Here is a 15,549-nt window from a genome sequence, read left to right as displayed (position 1 = left end):
CTATTATTAGATAATTTCCCATGAATAGTAAATTGTTTCTAATTTTAATATATGGATTATGTCCTCATGTGATATAACTGTATATTAGCTCTGCAAATTATAGGAAATAGTGTCATAACTCTAGACTTGTACATTAAAAAATAATAATTTGTAGCAATATATTTTTCTAAGAGAAATATGGGTAAGTATTCTAAAACTTTGAATACAGTCTATCATATATTTTTTTTCCAAATGTAATGTTACTTTTTTGGTCAATCAGGGCACATCTGGCAAAAATATTTTTATTGCATGTATCTCAGCCTCTTCTCATACTAAACTGGCTGTTGCACAATATCTAAAATTGGATATGTGCAAACTAACCTGCCAAGAAAGTAGGAAATAGGTTTTTGGATGTCACATCTGAAACAAATAATGTAAATTCTCATGAGCTTTTTGTTACATTATTAGTTTTAAGAGTTCCTGTGTAGAGTTTTATGCCAAATAAAATAGAAAAAAAAAAGTCTCAACTGACTGTGATTAAAAATAATCCTGAAAAATTATATAGTCTTCAGATTTGACTCAAATAACCTTTTTCCCCCCCCTGAGTAATAGGGTGGTATGTTCCCCCCCAAAAGCAGGAAAACAAAGAAGGAAGAGAGGAAGTATGAAAGGAGGCAGTGTGGGAGGAAGAAGAAAAGGAAGGAATGAAGAAAGGAAGAAAAAAACTTTAGCTCCTATAATTTTTGTTATGAGTAGTGATTTATTTCTCCTCTAGACACAATGCAGAATATACATGCAAGTAAATAAATAATTAGGATAGTGTAGCTTTATGCTAATAAAGTACAAAATAAAAACACGAACATGTAGTCAACAGGGCTGATATATTTTAATGTGAATATCTCTGTCTCTCTCCCTTCATCCATCTCTCCATATTGCACAGTTATTATAAAGCAGCATAATGTAAATGGCATAAGAATAACAAACTAATAGAGTTATTGGAATATTAAAAGAAATAATACATGTAGAGTTCTTAGTATAGTGCTGATATTTACTTTGCAACTATTAAATGCTGGTATAATTAATAATACAGCTGTTGTTAACAACAGCAGTAATATTGATAGTAGAAGGAAGCTCTTTAAGGCCTTTACAAAGATGTTTGAAAACCAAAGGCACAATAATTGGCAGTCAGTTCTCCTGAGAGATATGTTGGTTTCAGAAGAAATGCAGAACGTTCACCAACCAATCAATGGGGAAATTATTAATTATTGCTTAGAAGACTCAGGATGCACTTGAAAAGGAACAAAAAAATAGAAGATGAGAAAAGATGATTGCTACTACCAGATTTTGGAACTTCAGATAGTACATTCTGTCGAAGAAAACCAGAGCTGAATAGTAGTAGTTAAGGAGGCAAACATGGATTTTATTCAGGATTTGCAAGAGGGGAAAACAGACCTCAGTACAGAATAAGGCTCAAAATTTTGGATTTATAACCAAGGAGCAGAGGTCAGTAAGTGAAAAATTACTAAGAAGTATTTCCTTACTTAGGTGACCTAACAGAATTCTTGAGGAAGGCACACCAGAGTAATCAGATATTGTCTGTGGAATGATGAGGGAATTGGTTGGATATCAAGGGTTAGCAGATACTGAAGATGGGGAAGTTTAACTAAAACCAACTTAACCAGATTCTGGCTAAAATTAGACAACTCAAATATGAACTAGGGAGTAAAAATGTTGAGGCCCAACTGAGGAGAGGATTCAGACAAGTCTGGCTAAAATTTGCTCAAGGTGAAGCCCTTTGTCAATGTTATTTGCAAGTTAGATAAATAATCCCTGAAGGTATTGGACTTAGGCTGTATCATGATGGATGATTGGAAGCAAGGTCGCTGCAACAGCAGTTACCAATGATCAGCCAAAACCTTTATTGGAAATGACAAACATCCAGATGGATAGGAGGTAGCAACAGGAAAGGAAGATGATGAGTTTCTGATAAAAGTATGAGACTAAATGTAATTAGATTATAAAACCCTAGTGATTGGACCAGGCCCCCATAGAGCTTCTAGTTCTGAATTATAGTTTTGTGTGACATTTGTCTAATGTATTAAGCTTTATTGAAATTAACCCCTCTAGCAAACCCACTGCTTCAGGACAAGCTTCTTAAATCATATGATGTCTTCATTATATAGATATCCAGCAGAAATAATACTTTTCTTTTATAGTTTAATTATATTTTCTAATTTATGAATTTTAAAGTTGATTGTTTCCATGCAGACCATTAGAATCAGAGAGCTTTACTTGGGCAATGAATGCCAGTAAATAAAAGTAAAGATGATGGAGATAGAGCATGTCAGGTCTTTAGTGGCTCTTATATATTTTAACTAATGACGGAACAGTGAAGCCGGGGAGCATTTTGGCAGCTCAATTTCAAGAAAGCAAGAAGAAATAAAAGGAAGAAGAAAGTTGATATCTGTAAAATGCTATGAGAATTATTGTTCATGCTCTCATCTCCTACTCTTTGGAATACACACACATACACACACACACAGATACACACACGCTGGAGAATTACAGGGATGAATTTACTTGCTGCAAGGCATAAAGTAAATATTGTGTTAATTATTCATCCCCTGCCAATTTTTTTAAGCTGGTTGGATACCAGTTATGAAGGCATGCACAAAAGTATGTACAAAATGTAAGACAGGAAAAAGTGCAGAGAATATTCAGAGACTATTTGAGGGTAGAGTGAAAAAAGTGTCTTGTTCAAGCACAAGGTTAATTTGGAGTAAAAGTTAAAAAAAAAAAAAGCCTAGATATGTTTGGGAATAGATGCAAAAGTTAAGAACAGATATTTGAAGGCTCTGACTATGAAACAAAAGAGTTTAATTCTATTCTCCAACTTAATAGAAACTGTTCTACATAGTTTTATAAAGCACTAATATTATGATAATAGTATTGTAAGACAATTAATTTGTTAGTGCAACCTCTGTTTATTCTAATGATGATTTACTGAGTGCCTACTACTTTCAAGATTCTGTGTTTGGTGTTTTAGGTGATACAAACTGACTTCATGTTGAAAATTTAACCAGGATATATTTAATGTGCTCGTGCTCAGGTGTTTCAGCCATGTCCAACTTTTTGTGACCCTATGGACAATAGCCCTGTCAGGTTCCCCTGTAATAATTACTATCTCTCAGGTGGGCTTCCCAGGTAGCACTAGTGGTAAAGAACCCGCCTGCCAATGCCCAAGGCCTAAGAGATGCAGGTTCAATCCCTGAGTCAGAAAGATCCCTTGAAGGAGAGCATGGCAACCCACTTCAGTATTCCTGCCTAGAGAATCCTATGGAGAGAGGAGCCTGGCAGTCAAGGGTCCATAGGGTTACAAAGAGTCGGAGATGACTGAAGCGATTTAGTACACATGCACCCAAGCATGTAACAGGCATAGTGCTACATGTTCAGAATCAAACAGGAGGAAATGGGTTGATAAGTAAGGAAAAAAAAAAAAAAAACAGATAATAATATGCTTGATTTAGTTAAGTTCCCATAAACAATACATAATCAAATCCTATTGCAATTCAAAAGGGGAAGAGATTAAATACAATTGATTATGGAGGACAGCCACTACTGGATTTCTCAAAAGCACTAGTACTCACACTTATAAGCATGTTCCTATCACCGAGCAAACAAAACTGTCCCCCAGCCCTCTTGAAGAGCAACTTCCATTTCTGGTACGTTGGTTTTATATAGTAAGTCCATTTTAGCATGTTTATTTCTTCAGGCTCTTTTTCCAAATGTTCATGTTTTACCATGGAAGCTTTGGTATACATACTGACTTAATAAGGTTTGTAGTCTTTTAAAATCCATCATCCCAGAAGGATGTTAGAATTGTTTCCCAGGGCCTTTAACAAGACACTAAATCTACTGTTGAGGGAGAGTTCTCCTGTACTGATAAAATCTCCCTAACCCAGCTTTATATTTTGTCCATCTATATTCTCCACCTTCAGAGATTTATTCCTAGGCAAACTCTCCCAGTTCTTGCCAGTTTTGCATGTTAGTCAAATGCTGCAGAACTTTGGTGTATAATCATTCAACTCCCTTGGAAGTACTATTGCTTTCCAGATAGATCATATTTAGATATGATTTTATTTAATTGGCTGGTGACCAGTAGAAAAGATTGGAGCAGATGCTGAGAGAGAAAAGCATTGCCTTATAAATCATCTGTGAAATTTTTAATCAAACCAGAAGCTACTATCACATGACTAAGTGAACCACTTCTGAAATTACACCAGAGTTTGGTATAATTGGAGACTTCGGGGAACTTAAGTCTATCCAGATAGCCCAGTTACACTAGCAAGTCCCTGACTTTGGTATAAAAGACTTAATATTGTCCCCTCAAAATTGGCCTCCTCTTAAGTTCAACTACTCTTGCAATTAATTATGTGTCCAATCTTTAGCTCTTGTCATGTGGTTTGAGGAACTGAGAGTTTCTTCAAATGCCACCAAAAATTTTTTTTTGTGTGTGATCATTCTTTGCCTTATTTTTGATCATCAAAGATTAAATTGCGAACATCTGCTGGATCCTGGAAAAAGCAAGAGAGTTCCAGAAAAACATCTATTTCTGCTTTATTGACTATGCCAAAGCCTTTAACTGTGTGGATCACAAGAAACTGTGGAAAATTCTAAGAGTGATGGGAATACCAGACCACCTGACCTGCCTCTTGAGAAATCTGTATGCAGGTCAGGAAGCAACAGCTGGAACTGGACATGGAACAACAGACTGGTTCCAAATAGGAAAAGGAGTACGTCAAGGCTGTATGTTGTCACCCTGATTATTTAGCTTATATGCAGAGTACATCATGAGAAACGCTGGACTGGAAGAAACACAAGCTGGAATCAAGATTGCCAGGAGAAATATCAATAACCTCAGATATGCAGATGACACCACCCTTATGGCAGAAAGTGAAGAGGAACTAAAAAGCCTCTTGATGAAAGTGAAAGGGGAGAGTGAAAAAGTTGGCTTAAAGCTCAACATTCAGAAAACAAAGATCATGGCATCCGGTCCCATCACTTCATGGGAAATAGATGGGGGAACAGTGGAAACAGTGTCAGACTGTAGTTTTTTTGGCTCCAAAATCACTGCAGAGGGTGACTGCAGCCATCAAATTAAAAGACGCTTACTCCTAGGAAGAAAAGTTATGACCAACCAAGATAGCATATTCAAAAGCAGAGACATTACTTTGCTGACTGAGGTCCGTCTAGTCAAGGCTATGGTTTTTCCAGTAGTCATGTATGGATATAAGTGTTGGACTGTGAAGAAAGCTGAGCGCTGAAGAACTGATGCTTTTGAACTGTGGTGTTAGAAAAGACTCTTGAGAGTCCCTTGGACTGCAAGGATATCCAACCAGTCCATTCTGAAGGAGATCAGCCCTGGGATTCCTTTGGAAGCAATGTTGGTAAAGCTGAAACTCCAGTACTTTGGCCACCTCATGTGAAGAGTTGACTCATTGGAAAAGACTTTGATGCTGGGAGGGATTGGGGGTAGGAGGAGAAGGGGACAACAGAGGATGGGATGGCTGGATGGCATCACTGACTCGATAGACGTGAATCTGAGTGAACTCTGGGAGTTGGTGATGGACTGGGAGGCCTGGTGTGCTGTGATTCATGGGGTCACAAAGAGTCGGACACGACTGAGTGACTGAACTGAACTGAACTGAACTTTGCCTTATGTAGGCCGTTAGTTCATTTACTCTATTAACAGCATAAATTATGCCCACAGATAGCCATAGTCTTTATAAAGATTCTTTCTTCCACTTCTCAAATGACTGGGATATTTACCAAATATCCCTTTCCATTTGCATCACTTTTCAATTCGCCAAGTGAGAAATTTTAGTAATTATACTTCTTTAGCACATGGCACTAGAGGTAAAGAACCTGCTTGCCAGTGCAGGAGACATAAAAGATGCAGGTTTGATCCCTGGGTTGGGAAGATCCCCTGCAGAAGGGCATGGCAAGCCACTCCAGTATTCTTGCCTGGAGAATCCCCATGGACAGAGGAGCCTGGTGGGTTACAGTCCATGGGGTCACAAAGAGTCGGACATGACTGAGCAGCTAAGCACAGCACAACACAAAGCTCAATATTTGTCTTTCTTGCTAGCAGTGGGTGTAGTTAGATCAACCTTCGTAAGATGGATACCGTGCTGTTGACTAGATCATGGCCTCCATTTCTACCACAGTGACAATTCTATTTATTGGCCCATTGAGCCAGTACTGATGTCACCAAGAGGAGACTCTTAATTGACATTTATAGAATCAATGACCCTACCTACCAATCTGATTTTGGAGAATTGCATCTGAGGTGAATGCTTTCTGAGGGCATCAATATTTGACAAAGTATTTGCAGGCTTTCATCCAATTTGATCATTTTATCTATGTATTTATATATAGAGAGTAATATGATTGAAATTTTAACAATAACTAGCCACTTTATCCTATTACATAATTACATACTTCTTTAGTTCTTGAAATAATTAAATTCTAGTCTCTTAGCAAGTTATTGATTATAATATAATATTGATTTCTATATTCACTATACTGTGTATTGGATTTCTCAGGTTTATTTACTACTCCTTATAATTTTGTATCTTTGTTTGTGTGTTAGTTGCTCAGTCGTGTCTGACTCTTTGCAACTTCATGGACTGTAGCCCCCCAGGCTCCTCTGTCTATGAAATTATTTGGGAAATAATACTGGAGTGGGTAGCCATTCCCTTCCCCTAGGGATCTTCCCAACCCAAGGATCAAACCGAGGTCTCCTGAATTTGCAGGCAGATTCTTTACCACCATTCTTTACTACTGAGCCACCTGGGCCACTTTACTCTCTGTTTTCCAGGCTTGTCCTTTTTTAAATTCCACATATGAGTGATATCATATAGAATTTATCTTTATCTGGCATATTTCATGAGCATAATATTCTCAAGGTCTGTTTGTTTTTTCCCAAATGGCAGATGGTCCTCTTTTCCAATAGCTTAATGAAGTTTCCACTGGATTTATATTTCATATTTCCTTCATCAATTCACACACTGGTTAACATGCAGGTTGTTTCCATATCTTGGCTATTCTGAATAATGCTGCAATAAACATAGGAGAGCATATATCTCTTTGAAATCCTGTTTCCTTCCCTTTAAGTATATACATAGAAGTGAAATTGCTGGATCATATGATCAGTTCAGTTCAGTGGTTCAGTTGTGTCTGACTCTGCAACCCCATGGACTGCAGCACGCCAGGCTTCCCTGTCCATCACCAACTCCCAGAGCTTACTCAAACTCATGTCTATCGAGTTGGTGATGTCATCCAACCATCTCATTCTCTGTCGTCCACTTCTCCTCCCACCCTCATTCTTTCCCAGCATCACGGTTTTTTCAAATGAGTTCATGTGATAGTCATGTTCTTAATTTTTGAGGAAACTCTATATTATTTTCCATAGTGGTTGAACCAGTTTTCATTTTTATCAACCATGTACAAGGTACACTTTTCTTCACATCCTTGCCAGCACTTATGGTCTCTTGTGTTCTTGAAACCATTCTAATAGGTGCGGAATGATAACCTCATTGTTGTACTGATTAGCATTTACTGAAATATTGATGGTGTCAAGTATCTTTTCATGTTACTTGTTAGCTACTTAGGGAAAATGTCAATTTAATTCTTCTGCCCATTTTAAAAAATATTTTGGGCTTTTTTGGTTGTTATTGAGTTATATGGGTTCTTTAAATATTTTAGATATTATCCTTGTTTGATATATGGTTTGCAAAATTTTTCTTTGTGTGTGTGTGTGTGTGTGTGTGTTCTTTTATGCTTTTGGTATCATATTCAAAAAATCACTGCCAAGGCCAGTATCGAGGAGTGCTTTTCTATGGTTCTTTGTAGGGGTTTTATATTATCGGACAGTACAATTGAGTCTTTGTTCAGTTTAATTATTGTGAGTGATGTAAGATAAGGCTCCAATTTCATTATTCTATATGTGTTTATCCTGTTTTTCCAGCACAGTTTATTGAAGAGGATTATGCTTTCTCCCTTGGATGCTCTTTCCTCTTTTGTGAAATTTCAGTTGATATTATGTTCAGGAGTTTAATTCTGGTCTATCCTGTTCCTGTTGTTTATGTATCTATTTTTGTGCCAGTGCCATTAGATTTTAATTATTTCAACATGTGAACTTATAGGATGCTGCAAAAGCAGTTTTAAGAGGAAAGGTTACAGAGCTAAGTGCATATATTAAAAATTACAGAGACATCAAATGAAGAATATAACTTTTTACAACAAGAGCTAAAAAGATAAGAAGAATTAAGCCCAAATTTTGCAGAAGAAAGGAAATAAATGGCAATAAAGCAGAAATAAACAAAATAGAGAGTAGAAAAACAGTAGAGAAAACCCACAAAGTTAAGAGCTGATTATTTAAAAGTTAACAACATTGACAATATTTTAGCAAGAGTAAATAAGAAAAAGATTAAAGACAAGTGAAATTAGAAATGACAAAGGAGACATTGCAGATGATAGTACCGAAATAGATAGGATCATAAAAGATGATTATAAGCAATTATATGCCAACAAATTAAACTAGAATAAATGAATGGATTTCTGGAAACACAATAGCTACAATGACTGAATCAGGAAGAAACAGAAAATCAGAAAAGACTAATAATGAATAAACAAATTGAGTTAGCAATAAAAATCCTTCCAATACAGAAAACCCTAGGACTAAGCAGCTTCATTAGAGAGTTCTACAAAACAATTAAAGGATTAATAAAAATCCTTCTCAAGCTCTTTCAAAATACTGAAGATAAGGGAACATTTCCAGACTCTATCCATGATTCCAACATTACCCTGAATTCAAAGTCAGATAGATGCTACAAGCAAAGAAAATTATAGTCCAACATTCCTGATGAATAGAGATGCAGAGATTCTCAGCAAAACATTATCAACCTATTTCAAGAACACATTAAAAGAATTACACATCATAGCCAAGTGAGATTTATTCATGGGATACAAGGATTTTTCAGAACCCACAAATCAATAAATGTGCATATCACATTAATAGAATGAAGGATAAAAATCACACGATCATTTCAACAAATGTATAACATGCAATTGACAAAGTACAATATCCTTTTATGATAAAACACTTCACAGGATGATATATTAATAGAAGGAACATACCTCAAGATAATAAAGGTTATATATAATTAACCCACAGTTAACAATATATCGCGGACAGTCCTGGGTGTTCATTGGAAGAACTGATGCTGAAGCTGAAACTCCAATACTTTGGCCACCTCATGCAAAAAGTTGACTCACTGGAAAAGACCCTGATGCCTGGAGGGATTGGGGGCAGGAGGAAAAGGTGATGACAGAGGATGAGATGGCTGGATGGCATCACTGACTCAATGGACATGAGTTTGAGTGAACTCTGGGAGTTGGTGATGGACAGAGAGGCCTGGCATGCTGCAATTCATGGGGTCGCAAAGAGTTGGACACGACTGAGCGACTGAACTGAACTGAATAGTGAAAAACTAAAAGCTTTTTCTCTGAGAAATTAAAAGATTTTTCTCTAATAAACATACAAGAACAGACAAAGATGCTTATTCTCACCACTTTTCTTCACAGAGCAGCAAGATCCTAGTTAGAAAAATTAGACAAGACAGAAAAATAAAAGGCATTCAGATCATAAAGGAAGGAGTAATTTTCTCATTATTTGCAGATGATGTGATTTCGTATATAGAGAATCCAAGAGTCTCAACAAAATTATTTGACACCAATCAACACATTCAGTAAAGTTTCAGGACATAAAATCAATACACAGAGCAATTGAAACTCTCTGCGTTAACAATGGAATATTTAAACTAAAAATGAAGGAGACAATCTTATTCATAATGGCATCAAAACAATAAAATACTTTAGAATACATAACCAAGAAAGTGAACGATATGTACAAAGAAAACTGCAAGATTTCTACTGAAGGAAATTAAAGAAGTCTCAAACAAATGGACAGGCATTTGTGTTCATGATCAGAATTAATATTGCTTGTATTTCCCAAAGTCATCTTATAGAGTTTATGCAACCCCCATCCAAGTTTCAAGAGCATTCTTTACAGAAAAGAAAACAAAAATCCTATAATTTATATGGAACTACAAGAAAAACTTGAATAACCAAAGGAATCCTGAAGTAAAAGAACAAAGTTGGAGGTATCACAGTTTCTGATTTCAAATCTACTACAAAGTTATATTAATAAAATCATTGGCACTGACACGTATTTCTTATTCACATATCTTTCTCTATTATTCTCTAGTTCAGTTGATTTCTAGTTTATGACCTACCAGCCAAGTTGTATTTTAATATTGCATCCTGATTCACAGGCTATGAAATAAAAATAAAGACATCATATATATATTTTATATTTGAAGAACAGGAAACTCTCCACAGAGTGAGAATGAAGAAACCCTCTAAAGATTTAGTTGAAACACTGTGTGATGCATTGGGGCCATTTATCTTCTGACCTTCATTATCCCCATTCTAATCAGAAGGTCATGATGGTATATTGCATGACACAGTATCGTTGTTTGTTTCAGAATCTGTATCTCCTGTCTTTGAAAAAAAAAAAAAATCATTGAATTTCTCTTTTTCTGAGGCAGAGGCACCTTGGAAACTAGCTTAGGAATCCTTGGGAAAAACATTTAATGGCATGTTTTTAAAAAACATGTTTCATTAGCAGGTCATTTTCCCTCTTCAAAAACCTCTAAGTGAATTATAGATCTTAAAACTCAATTGGAGAGAACAATTTTTATCCTAGCATTTGATGACAGTTTTCTTCTTGCCAGCAGTTGAATTCCGTCTAACATGATGAGAGAGCTTGGCTGTCTGTCCACTTGTGCAACAGATACCTGTGAGTAAAGGTGTCTTTTTTGTCACTCTAGATCATCTCTGTTACACTACCTTTCATGTTAATCACATCCACCATGCCTTTAAAAATTGTTTTGCCATCTAGTTTTTGACATGAGATCCTATCATACTCAATTACATTAAGGAGTCTGGTTCCACAGGATCATCTATTATGAACTTATAAAAATATTCTATTTTCTTCTTCATCGGTTAATTCTTCAGACAAAGTTCTACTAAAAATATGTTTGGATAATGGATTCTCAGTGCTTATGTAGTAAACCCATCCTAACATTGCCATTTTACTGAGCTTTCTGATATTTTCTACAGTTCAGTTCAGTTCAGTTCAGTCACTCAGTCGTGTCTGACTCTTTGCAACTCCATGAACTGCAGCATGCCGGGCCTCCTTGTCCATCACCAACTCCCAGAATTCACTCAAATTCATGTCCATCGAGTCAGTGATGCCATCCAGCCATCTCATCCTCTGTTGTCCCCTTCTCCTCCTACCCCCAATCCCTCCCAGCATCAGAATCTTTTCCAATGAGTCAACTCTTTGCATGAGATGGCCAAAGTATTGGAGTTTCAGCTTCAGCATCAGTCCTTCCAAAGAACACCCAGGACTGATCTCCTTTAGAATGGACTGGTTGGATCTCCTGGCAGTCCAAGGGACTCTCAAAAGTTTTCTCCAACACCACAGTTCAAAAGCACCAATTATTCGGTGCTCAGCTTTCTTCACAGTCCAACTCACATCCATACATGACCACTGGAAAAACCATAGCCTTGACTAGATGGACCTTTGTTGGCAAAGTAATGTCTCTGCTTTTGAATAAGCTATCTAGGTTAGTCATAACTTTCCTTCCAAGGAGTAAGCGTCTTTTAATTTCATGGCTGCAATCGCCATCTGCAGTGATTTTGGAGCCCAAAAAAATACAGTCTGACACTGTTTCCACTGTTTCCCCATCTATTTCCCATGAAGTGATGGGACTGGATGCCATGATCTTCGTTTTCTGAATGTTGTGCTTTAAGCCAACTTTTTCACTATCTTCTTTCACTTTCATCCATAGGCTTTTTAGTTCTTCTTCACTTTCTGCCATAAGGGTGCTTTCATCTGCGTAACTGAGGTTATTGATACTTCTCCCGGCAATTTTGATTCAAGCTTGTGCTTCTTCAAGCCCAGCATTTCTCATGATGTACACTGCATATAAGCTAAATAAGCAGGGTGACAATATACAGCCTTGATGTACTCCTTTTCCTATTTGGAACCAGTCTGTTGTTCCATGTCCAGTTCTAACTGTTGCTCCTGACCTGCATATAGGTTTCTCAAGAGGCAAGTCAGGTGGTCTGGTATTCCCATCTCTTGAAGAATTTTCCACAGTTTATTGTGATCCACACAGTCAAAGGCTTTGGCATAGTCTAGAAAGTAGAAATAGATGTTTTTCTGGAACTCTTTTGTTTTTTCCATGATCCAGCAGAAGTTGGCAACTTGATCTCTGGTTCCTCTGCATTTTCTACAGTACTATATTGCAAAAGTTTTTTGCTTATTTTCTGCAAGTTTTTGTATTCATGTTTCTAATAGCTACCCCAGCTGACTCTTAAAACTGAAGGAGGAAAAAAAAAAAAAAAACTGAAGGAGATATCATTGTGCATATATTTAACCCTCAAGAGACAGATGAGCACTCCATATTTTTAAGATATTCTCTCTCCAGTTCTGTATTCCCCCCCTCCTTCAACCCATTTAACACATCAGGTTCCAATTTGACAGATTCTTCCTAAATTCCTGCCAGTACATGTTCAGTAGGTTCTACATACAAGGGAAGTATACATTATTTCCTCCCAGAGACAGTCTTCAGTTTTTTTTGCTTGGGCTGTTCTGGATTTGGAAACCGGAATAGGCCTGAACAACAATGATGGTAGCAGAGCAGATTTTTAAAAGATGAGTATTATCTTTCTGTAAGACATTTGTTTCAGTATCTGTCATGGTCTCCAGCAAGTATAGACTCTTGTAATATTGTCAGGGCTGCTTCTGTACATTTTTAGAATTTAAGGATGCTTACTATTTTAAGATTCTTGTGCTTATCAATCAAAATTCTCATTCTAGATCTCATTGTCTCACCTTTTTTTCCCTCCCACGAGTCTTGATTTTGATCAGCATCTTGTTGATTATAAGTATTGCATTGTCTTTAAGCTTTGTAAGATATTGAGTTTGATTTTCTGTATAAACTTCATTAGATTGGAATTTTCTTAAAATCACCATTAAAATATCCACCACAAAATTATTATTTTAATTGTATCCATTAAAATAAAATTGTATATTCAACATTTCTTAAATTGACAGTTGGCTGAGTTGGCCACTTTTTTCTCTTCCTTTTTGTTTAATGAATTCCAAAGCCAATAGCAGTAAGAAATCTGTAATTATAATACTTTTATAATTAGTATTAAATATTATGCCTAAAACATTGAAATGTCACAATTGTTTTGTGCCCTCTTCTGTACACCCAAGGTATACACAGTTAAGGCACAATTATCCTCAAACCAATGTATAGAATCAATGTTAACTGGTTTGATAACATTCAAAAGTTCATATTAAATGTGAAAAAGAAGAAAGACTTTGTGTTTTATCCTTGCTTCTTATAGAGCTAAGCAATAGATATATTGATCTATTGATATTGAAATTCCCATATCTATGTCTATGGGAATAGACATAGATCAATTGAACAAAATAAATATTTCTACATGTGTAATCAATTGATTTTTAACAAAGGTACTGAGGTAATTCAAGGAGAAGGATAACATTTTCAATAAAAATTATTAGACAATTTGGATTTCCAGGTTTGGAAAAATAAAAAGATATGAGCCTTAACCTGTACCATACACAAAATTTGATTGAAACAGCATGATAGCCTTAAATGTAAACACTAAAATTATATAATTTTTAGGAATAAATAAGTTGACTTTTTTATGTGCTTGGATACAAAATTATTTCTTAGGGCACCAAAACACATTATCCATAAAAGGAAATAATGGTAAATTGGATTTTCTCAAAATTAAAAAAAAAAAAAACTTCCCTTTTGAAAAATAATTTATAAAAATGAAATGGTAAACAGAGGAAATATCTGCAGTATATTTCACAAACATCTAAATAATTCTCAAATCTCAATAAAGTTCACAGAATATGGACATATGGCCAATAAAATCATGAAAGAAAAAAAAAACGCCAAATAGTATTAGCCATTAGAAAAATTCAAATGCAAAACACAATAAGACAACAACAAAAAAAGAAGATACCACTATATGTCTTTACAGAATGGTCAAAATCCAAAACACTAATAGCATCAAATGCTCCAGAGGATATCAAGCGCAGAAACTTTCATTCATCGTTGGTGGGAATGCAAAATGGTACAGCTACTTTGGAAGATAACTTGTTGGTTTCTTCAAAAGCTAAACTCATTTTAACCATATAATCCACCAATTGCCCTTGTTGATATTTGCCCAAAATATTTGAAAGCCTACTTTGAAATAAAACCTGTTTATAAAACCCGACATTGCGAGCCACATGGCAGAGCAGTTCTCCTGGGTTCCCTTACCCTACTGCTCTCTACCCATGTGCCCTTTCCCAATAAAATCTCTTGCTTTGTCAGCAGATGTGTCTCCTTGGACAATTCATTTCTGAGTGTTATACAAGAGCCCAGTTTCCGGCCCTGGAAGGGGCTCGCCTTCCTGAAACAAATGGCGACTCTGGCAGGGACTCTTCTTCACTGAGACTGACATCCTGACCACTCAGGGTACTCAGAGGCCAGCTTGCCTGCCAATGGACCAGACCCAGAGTCCACAGACCCTTTTGTCCCTGGTCTCCTGACGCAGACAACTGGCCAGAATGCCCCAACCGGTAACAAACAAGAGACTTGATTGACCTCTCTCCCCTTCCCTCTCTCTTTCCTCTCCTTAACCCTTCCTATCCTTCCCTGTTTTTGTAGTCCCCCAGTGCTGGACGCAGGAATCTGGTCGAAGGGCCCTCAGCCTGAGCTGAGGATTGGAGACTGATCACCTCCTCTTGGCAGAGAACTCGAATTCTGGTTCTGGTCTGGTCTGATTTCTGGTAGAGTCGAGTTCCAGTCCTCCCTTCTCCGGAGGGCCAGGGAAAAGTCCCATAACGTCTGGACATCTGTAGGTGGCAGGAGATGTCTGTAAGGCCACCCCTTTCACCCTACCTCTTCCGCCTTCTCCCCCTTCTTCTTTCAACCTGGCTTCCTTTCCTCCCTTGAAATCTTTGATGTTAGTACTTGAATACTTGTATTTAAGGGCTTCCCTCATGGTGCAGAGGTTAAAACATCTGCCTGCAATGTGGGAGACCTGGGTTCAATCCCTGGGTTGGGAAGATCCCCTGAAGAAGGAAATGGCAACCCACTCCAGTATTCTTACCTGGAGAATCCCATGGATGGAGGAGCTTGGTGGGCTACAGTCCACGGGTCGCAAAGAGTCGGACATGACTGAGCGATTTCACTTTCACTTCACTTTCACCATAGCAGCTTTTGGAGAAGGTAATGGCAACCTACTCCAGTACTCTTGTCTGGGAAATCCCATAGATGGAGGAGCCTGGTGGGCTACAGTCCATGTGGTCACTAACAGCTGGACATGACTGAACTACTTCACTTT

This window comes from Oryx dammah, unplaced genomic scaffold, assembly GCF_014754425.2.
Source record: "Oryx dammah isolate SB20612 unplaced genomic scaffold, SCBI_Odam_1.1 HiC_scaffold_17, whole genome shotgun sequence".
Lineage (NCBI taxonomy): Eukaryota > Metazoa > Chordata > Mammalia > Artiodactyla > Bovidae > Oryx > Oryx dammah.
This window is presented reverse-complemented; position numbering follows the sequence as displayed.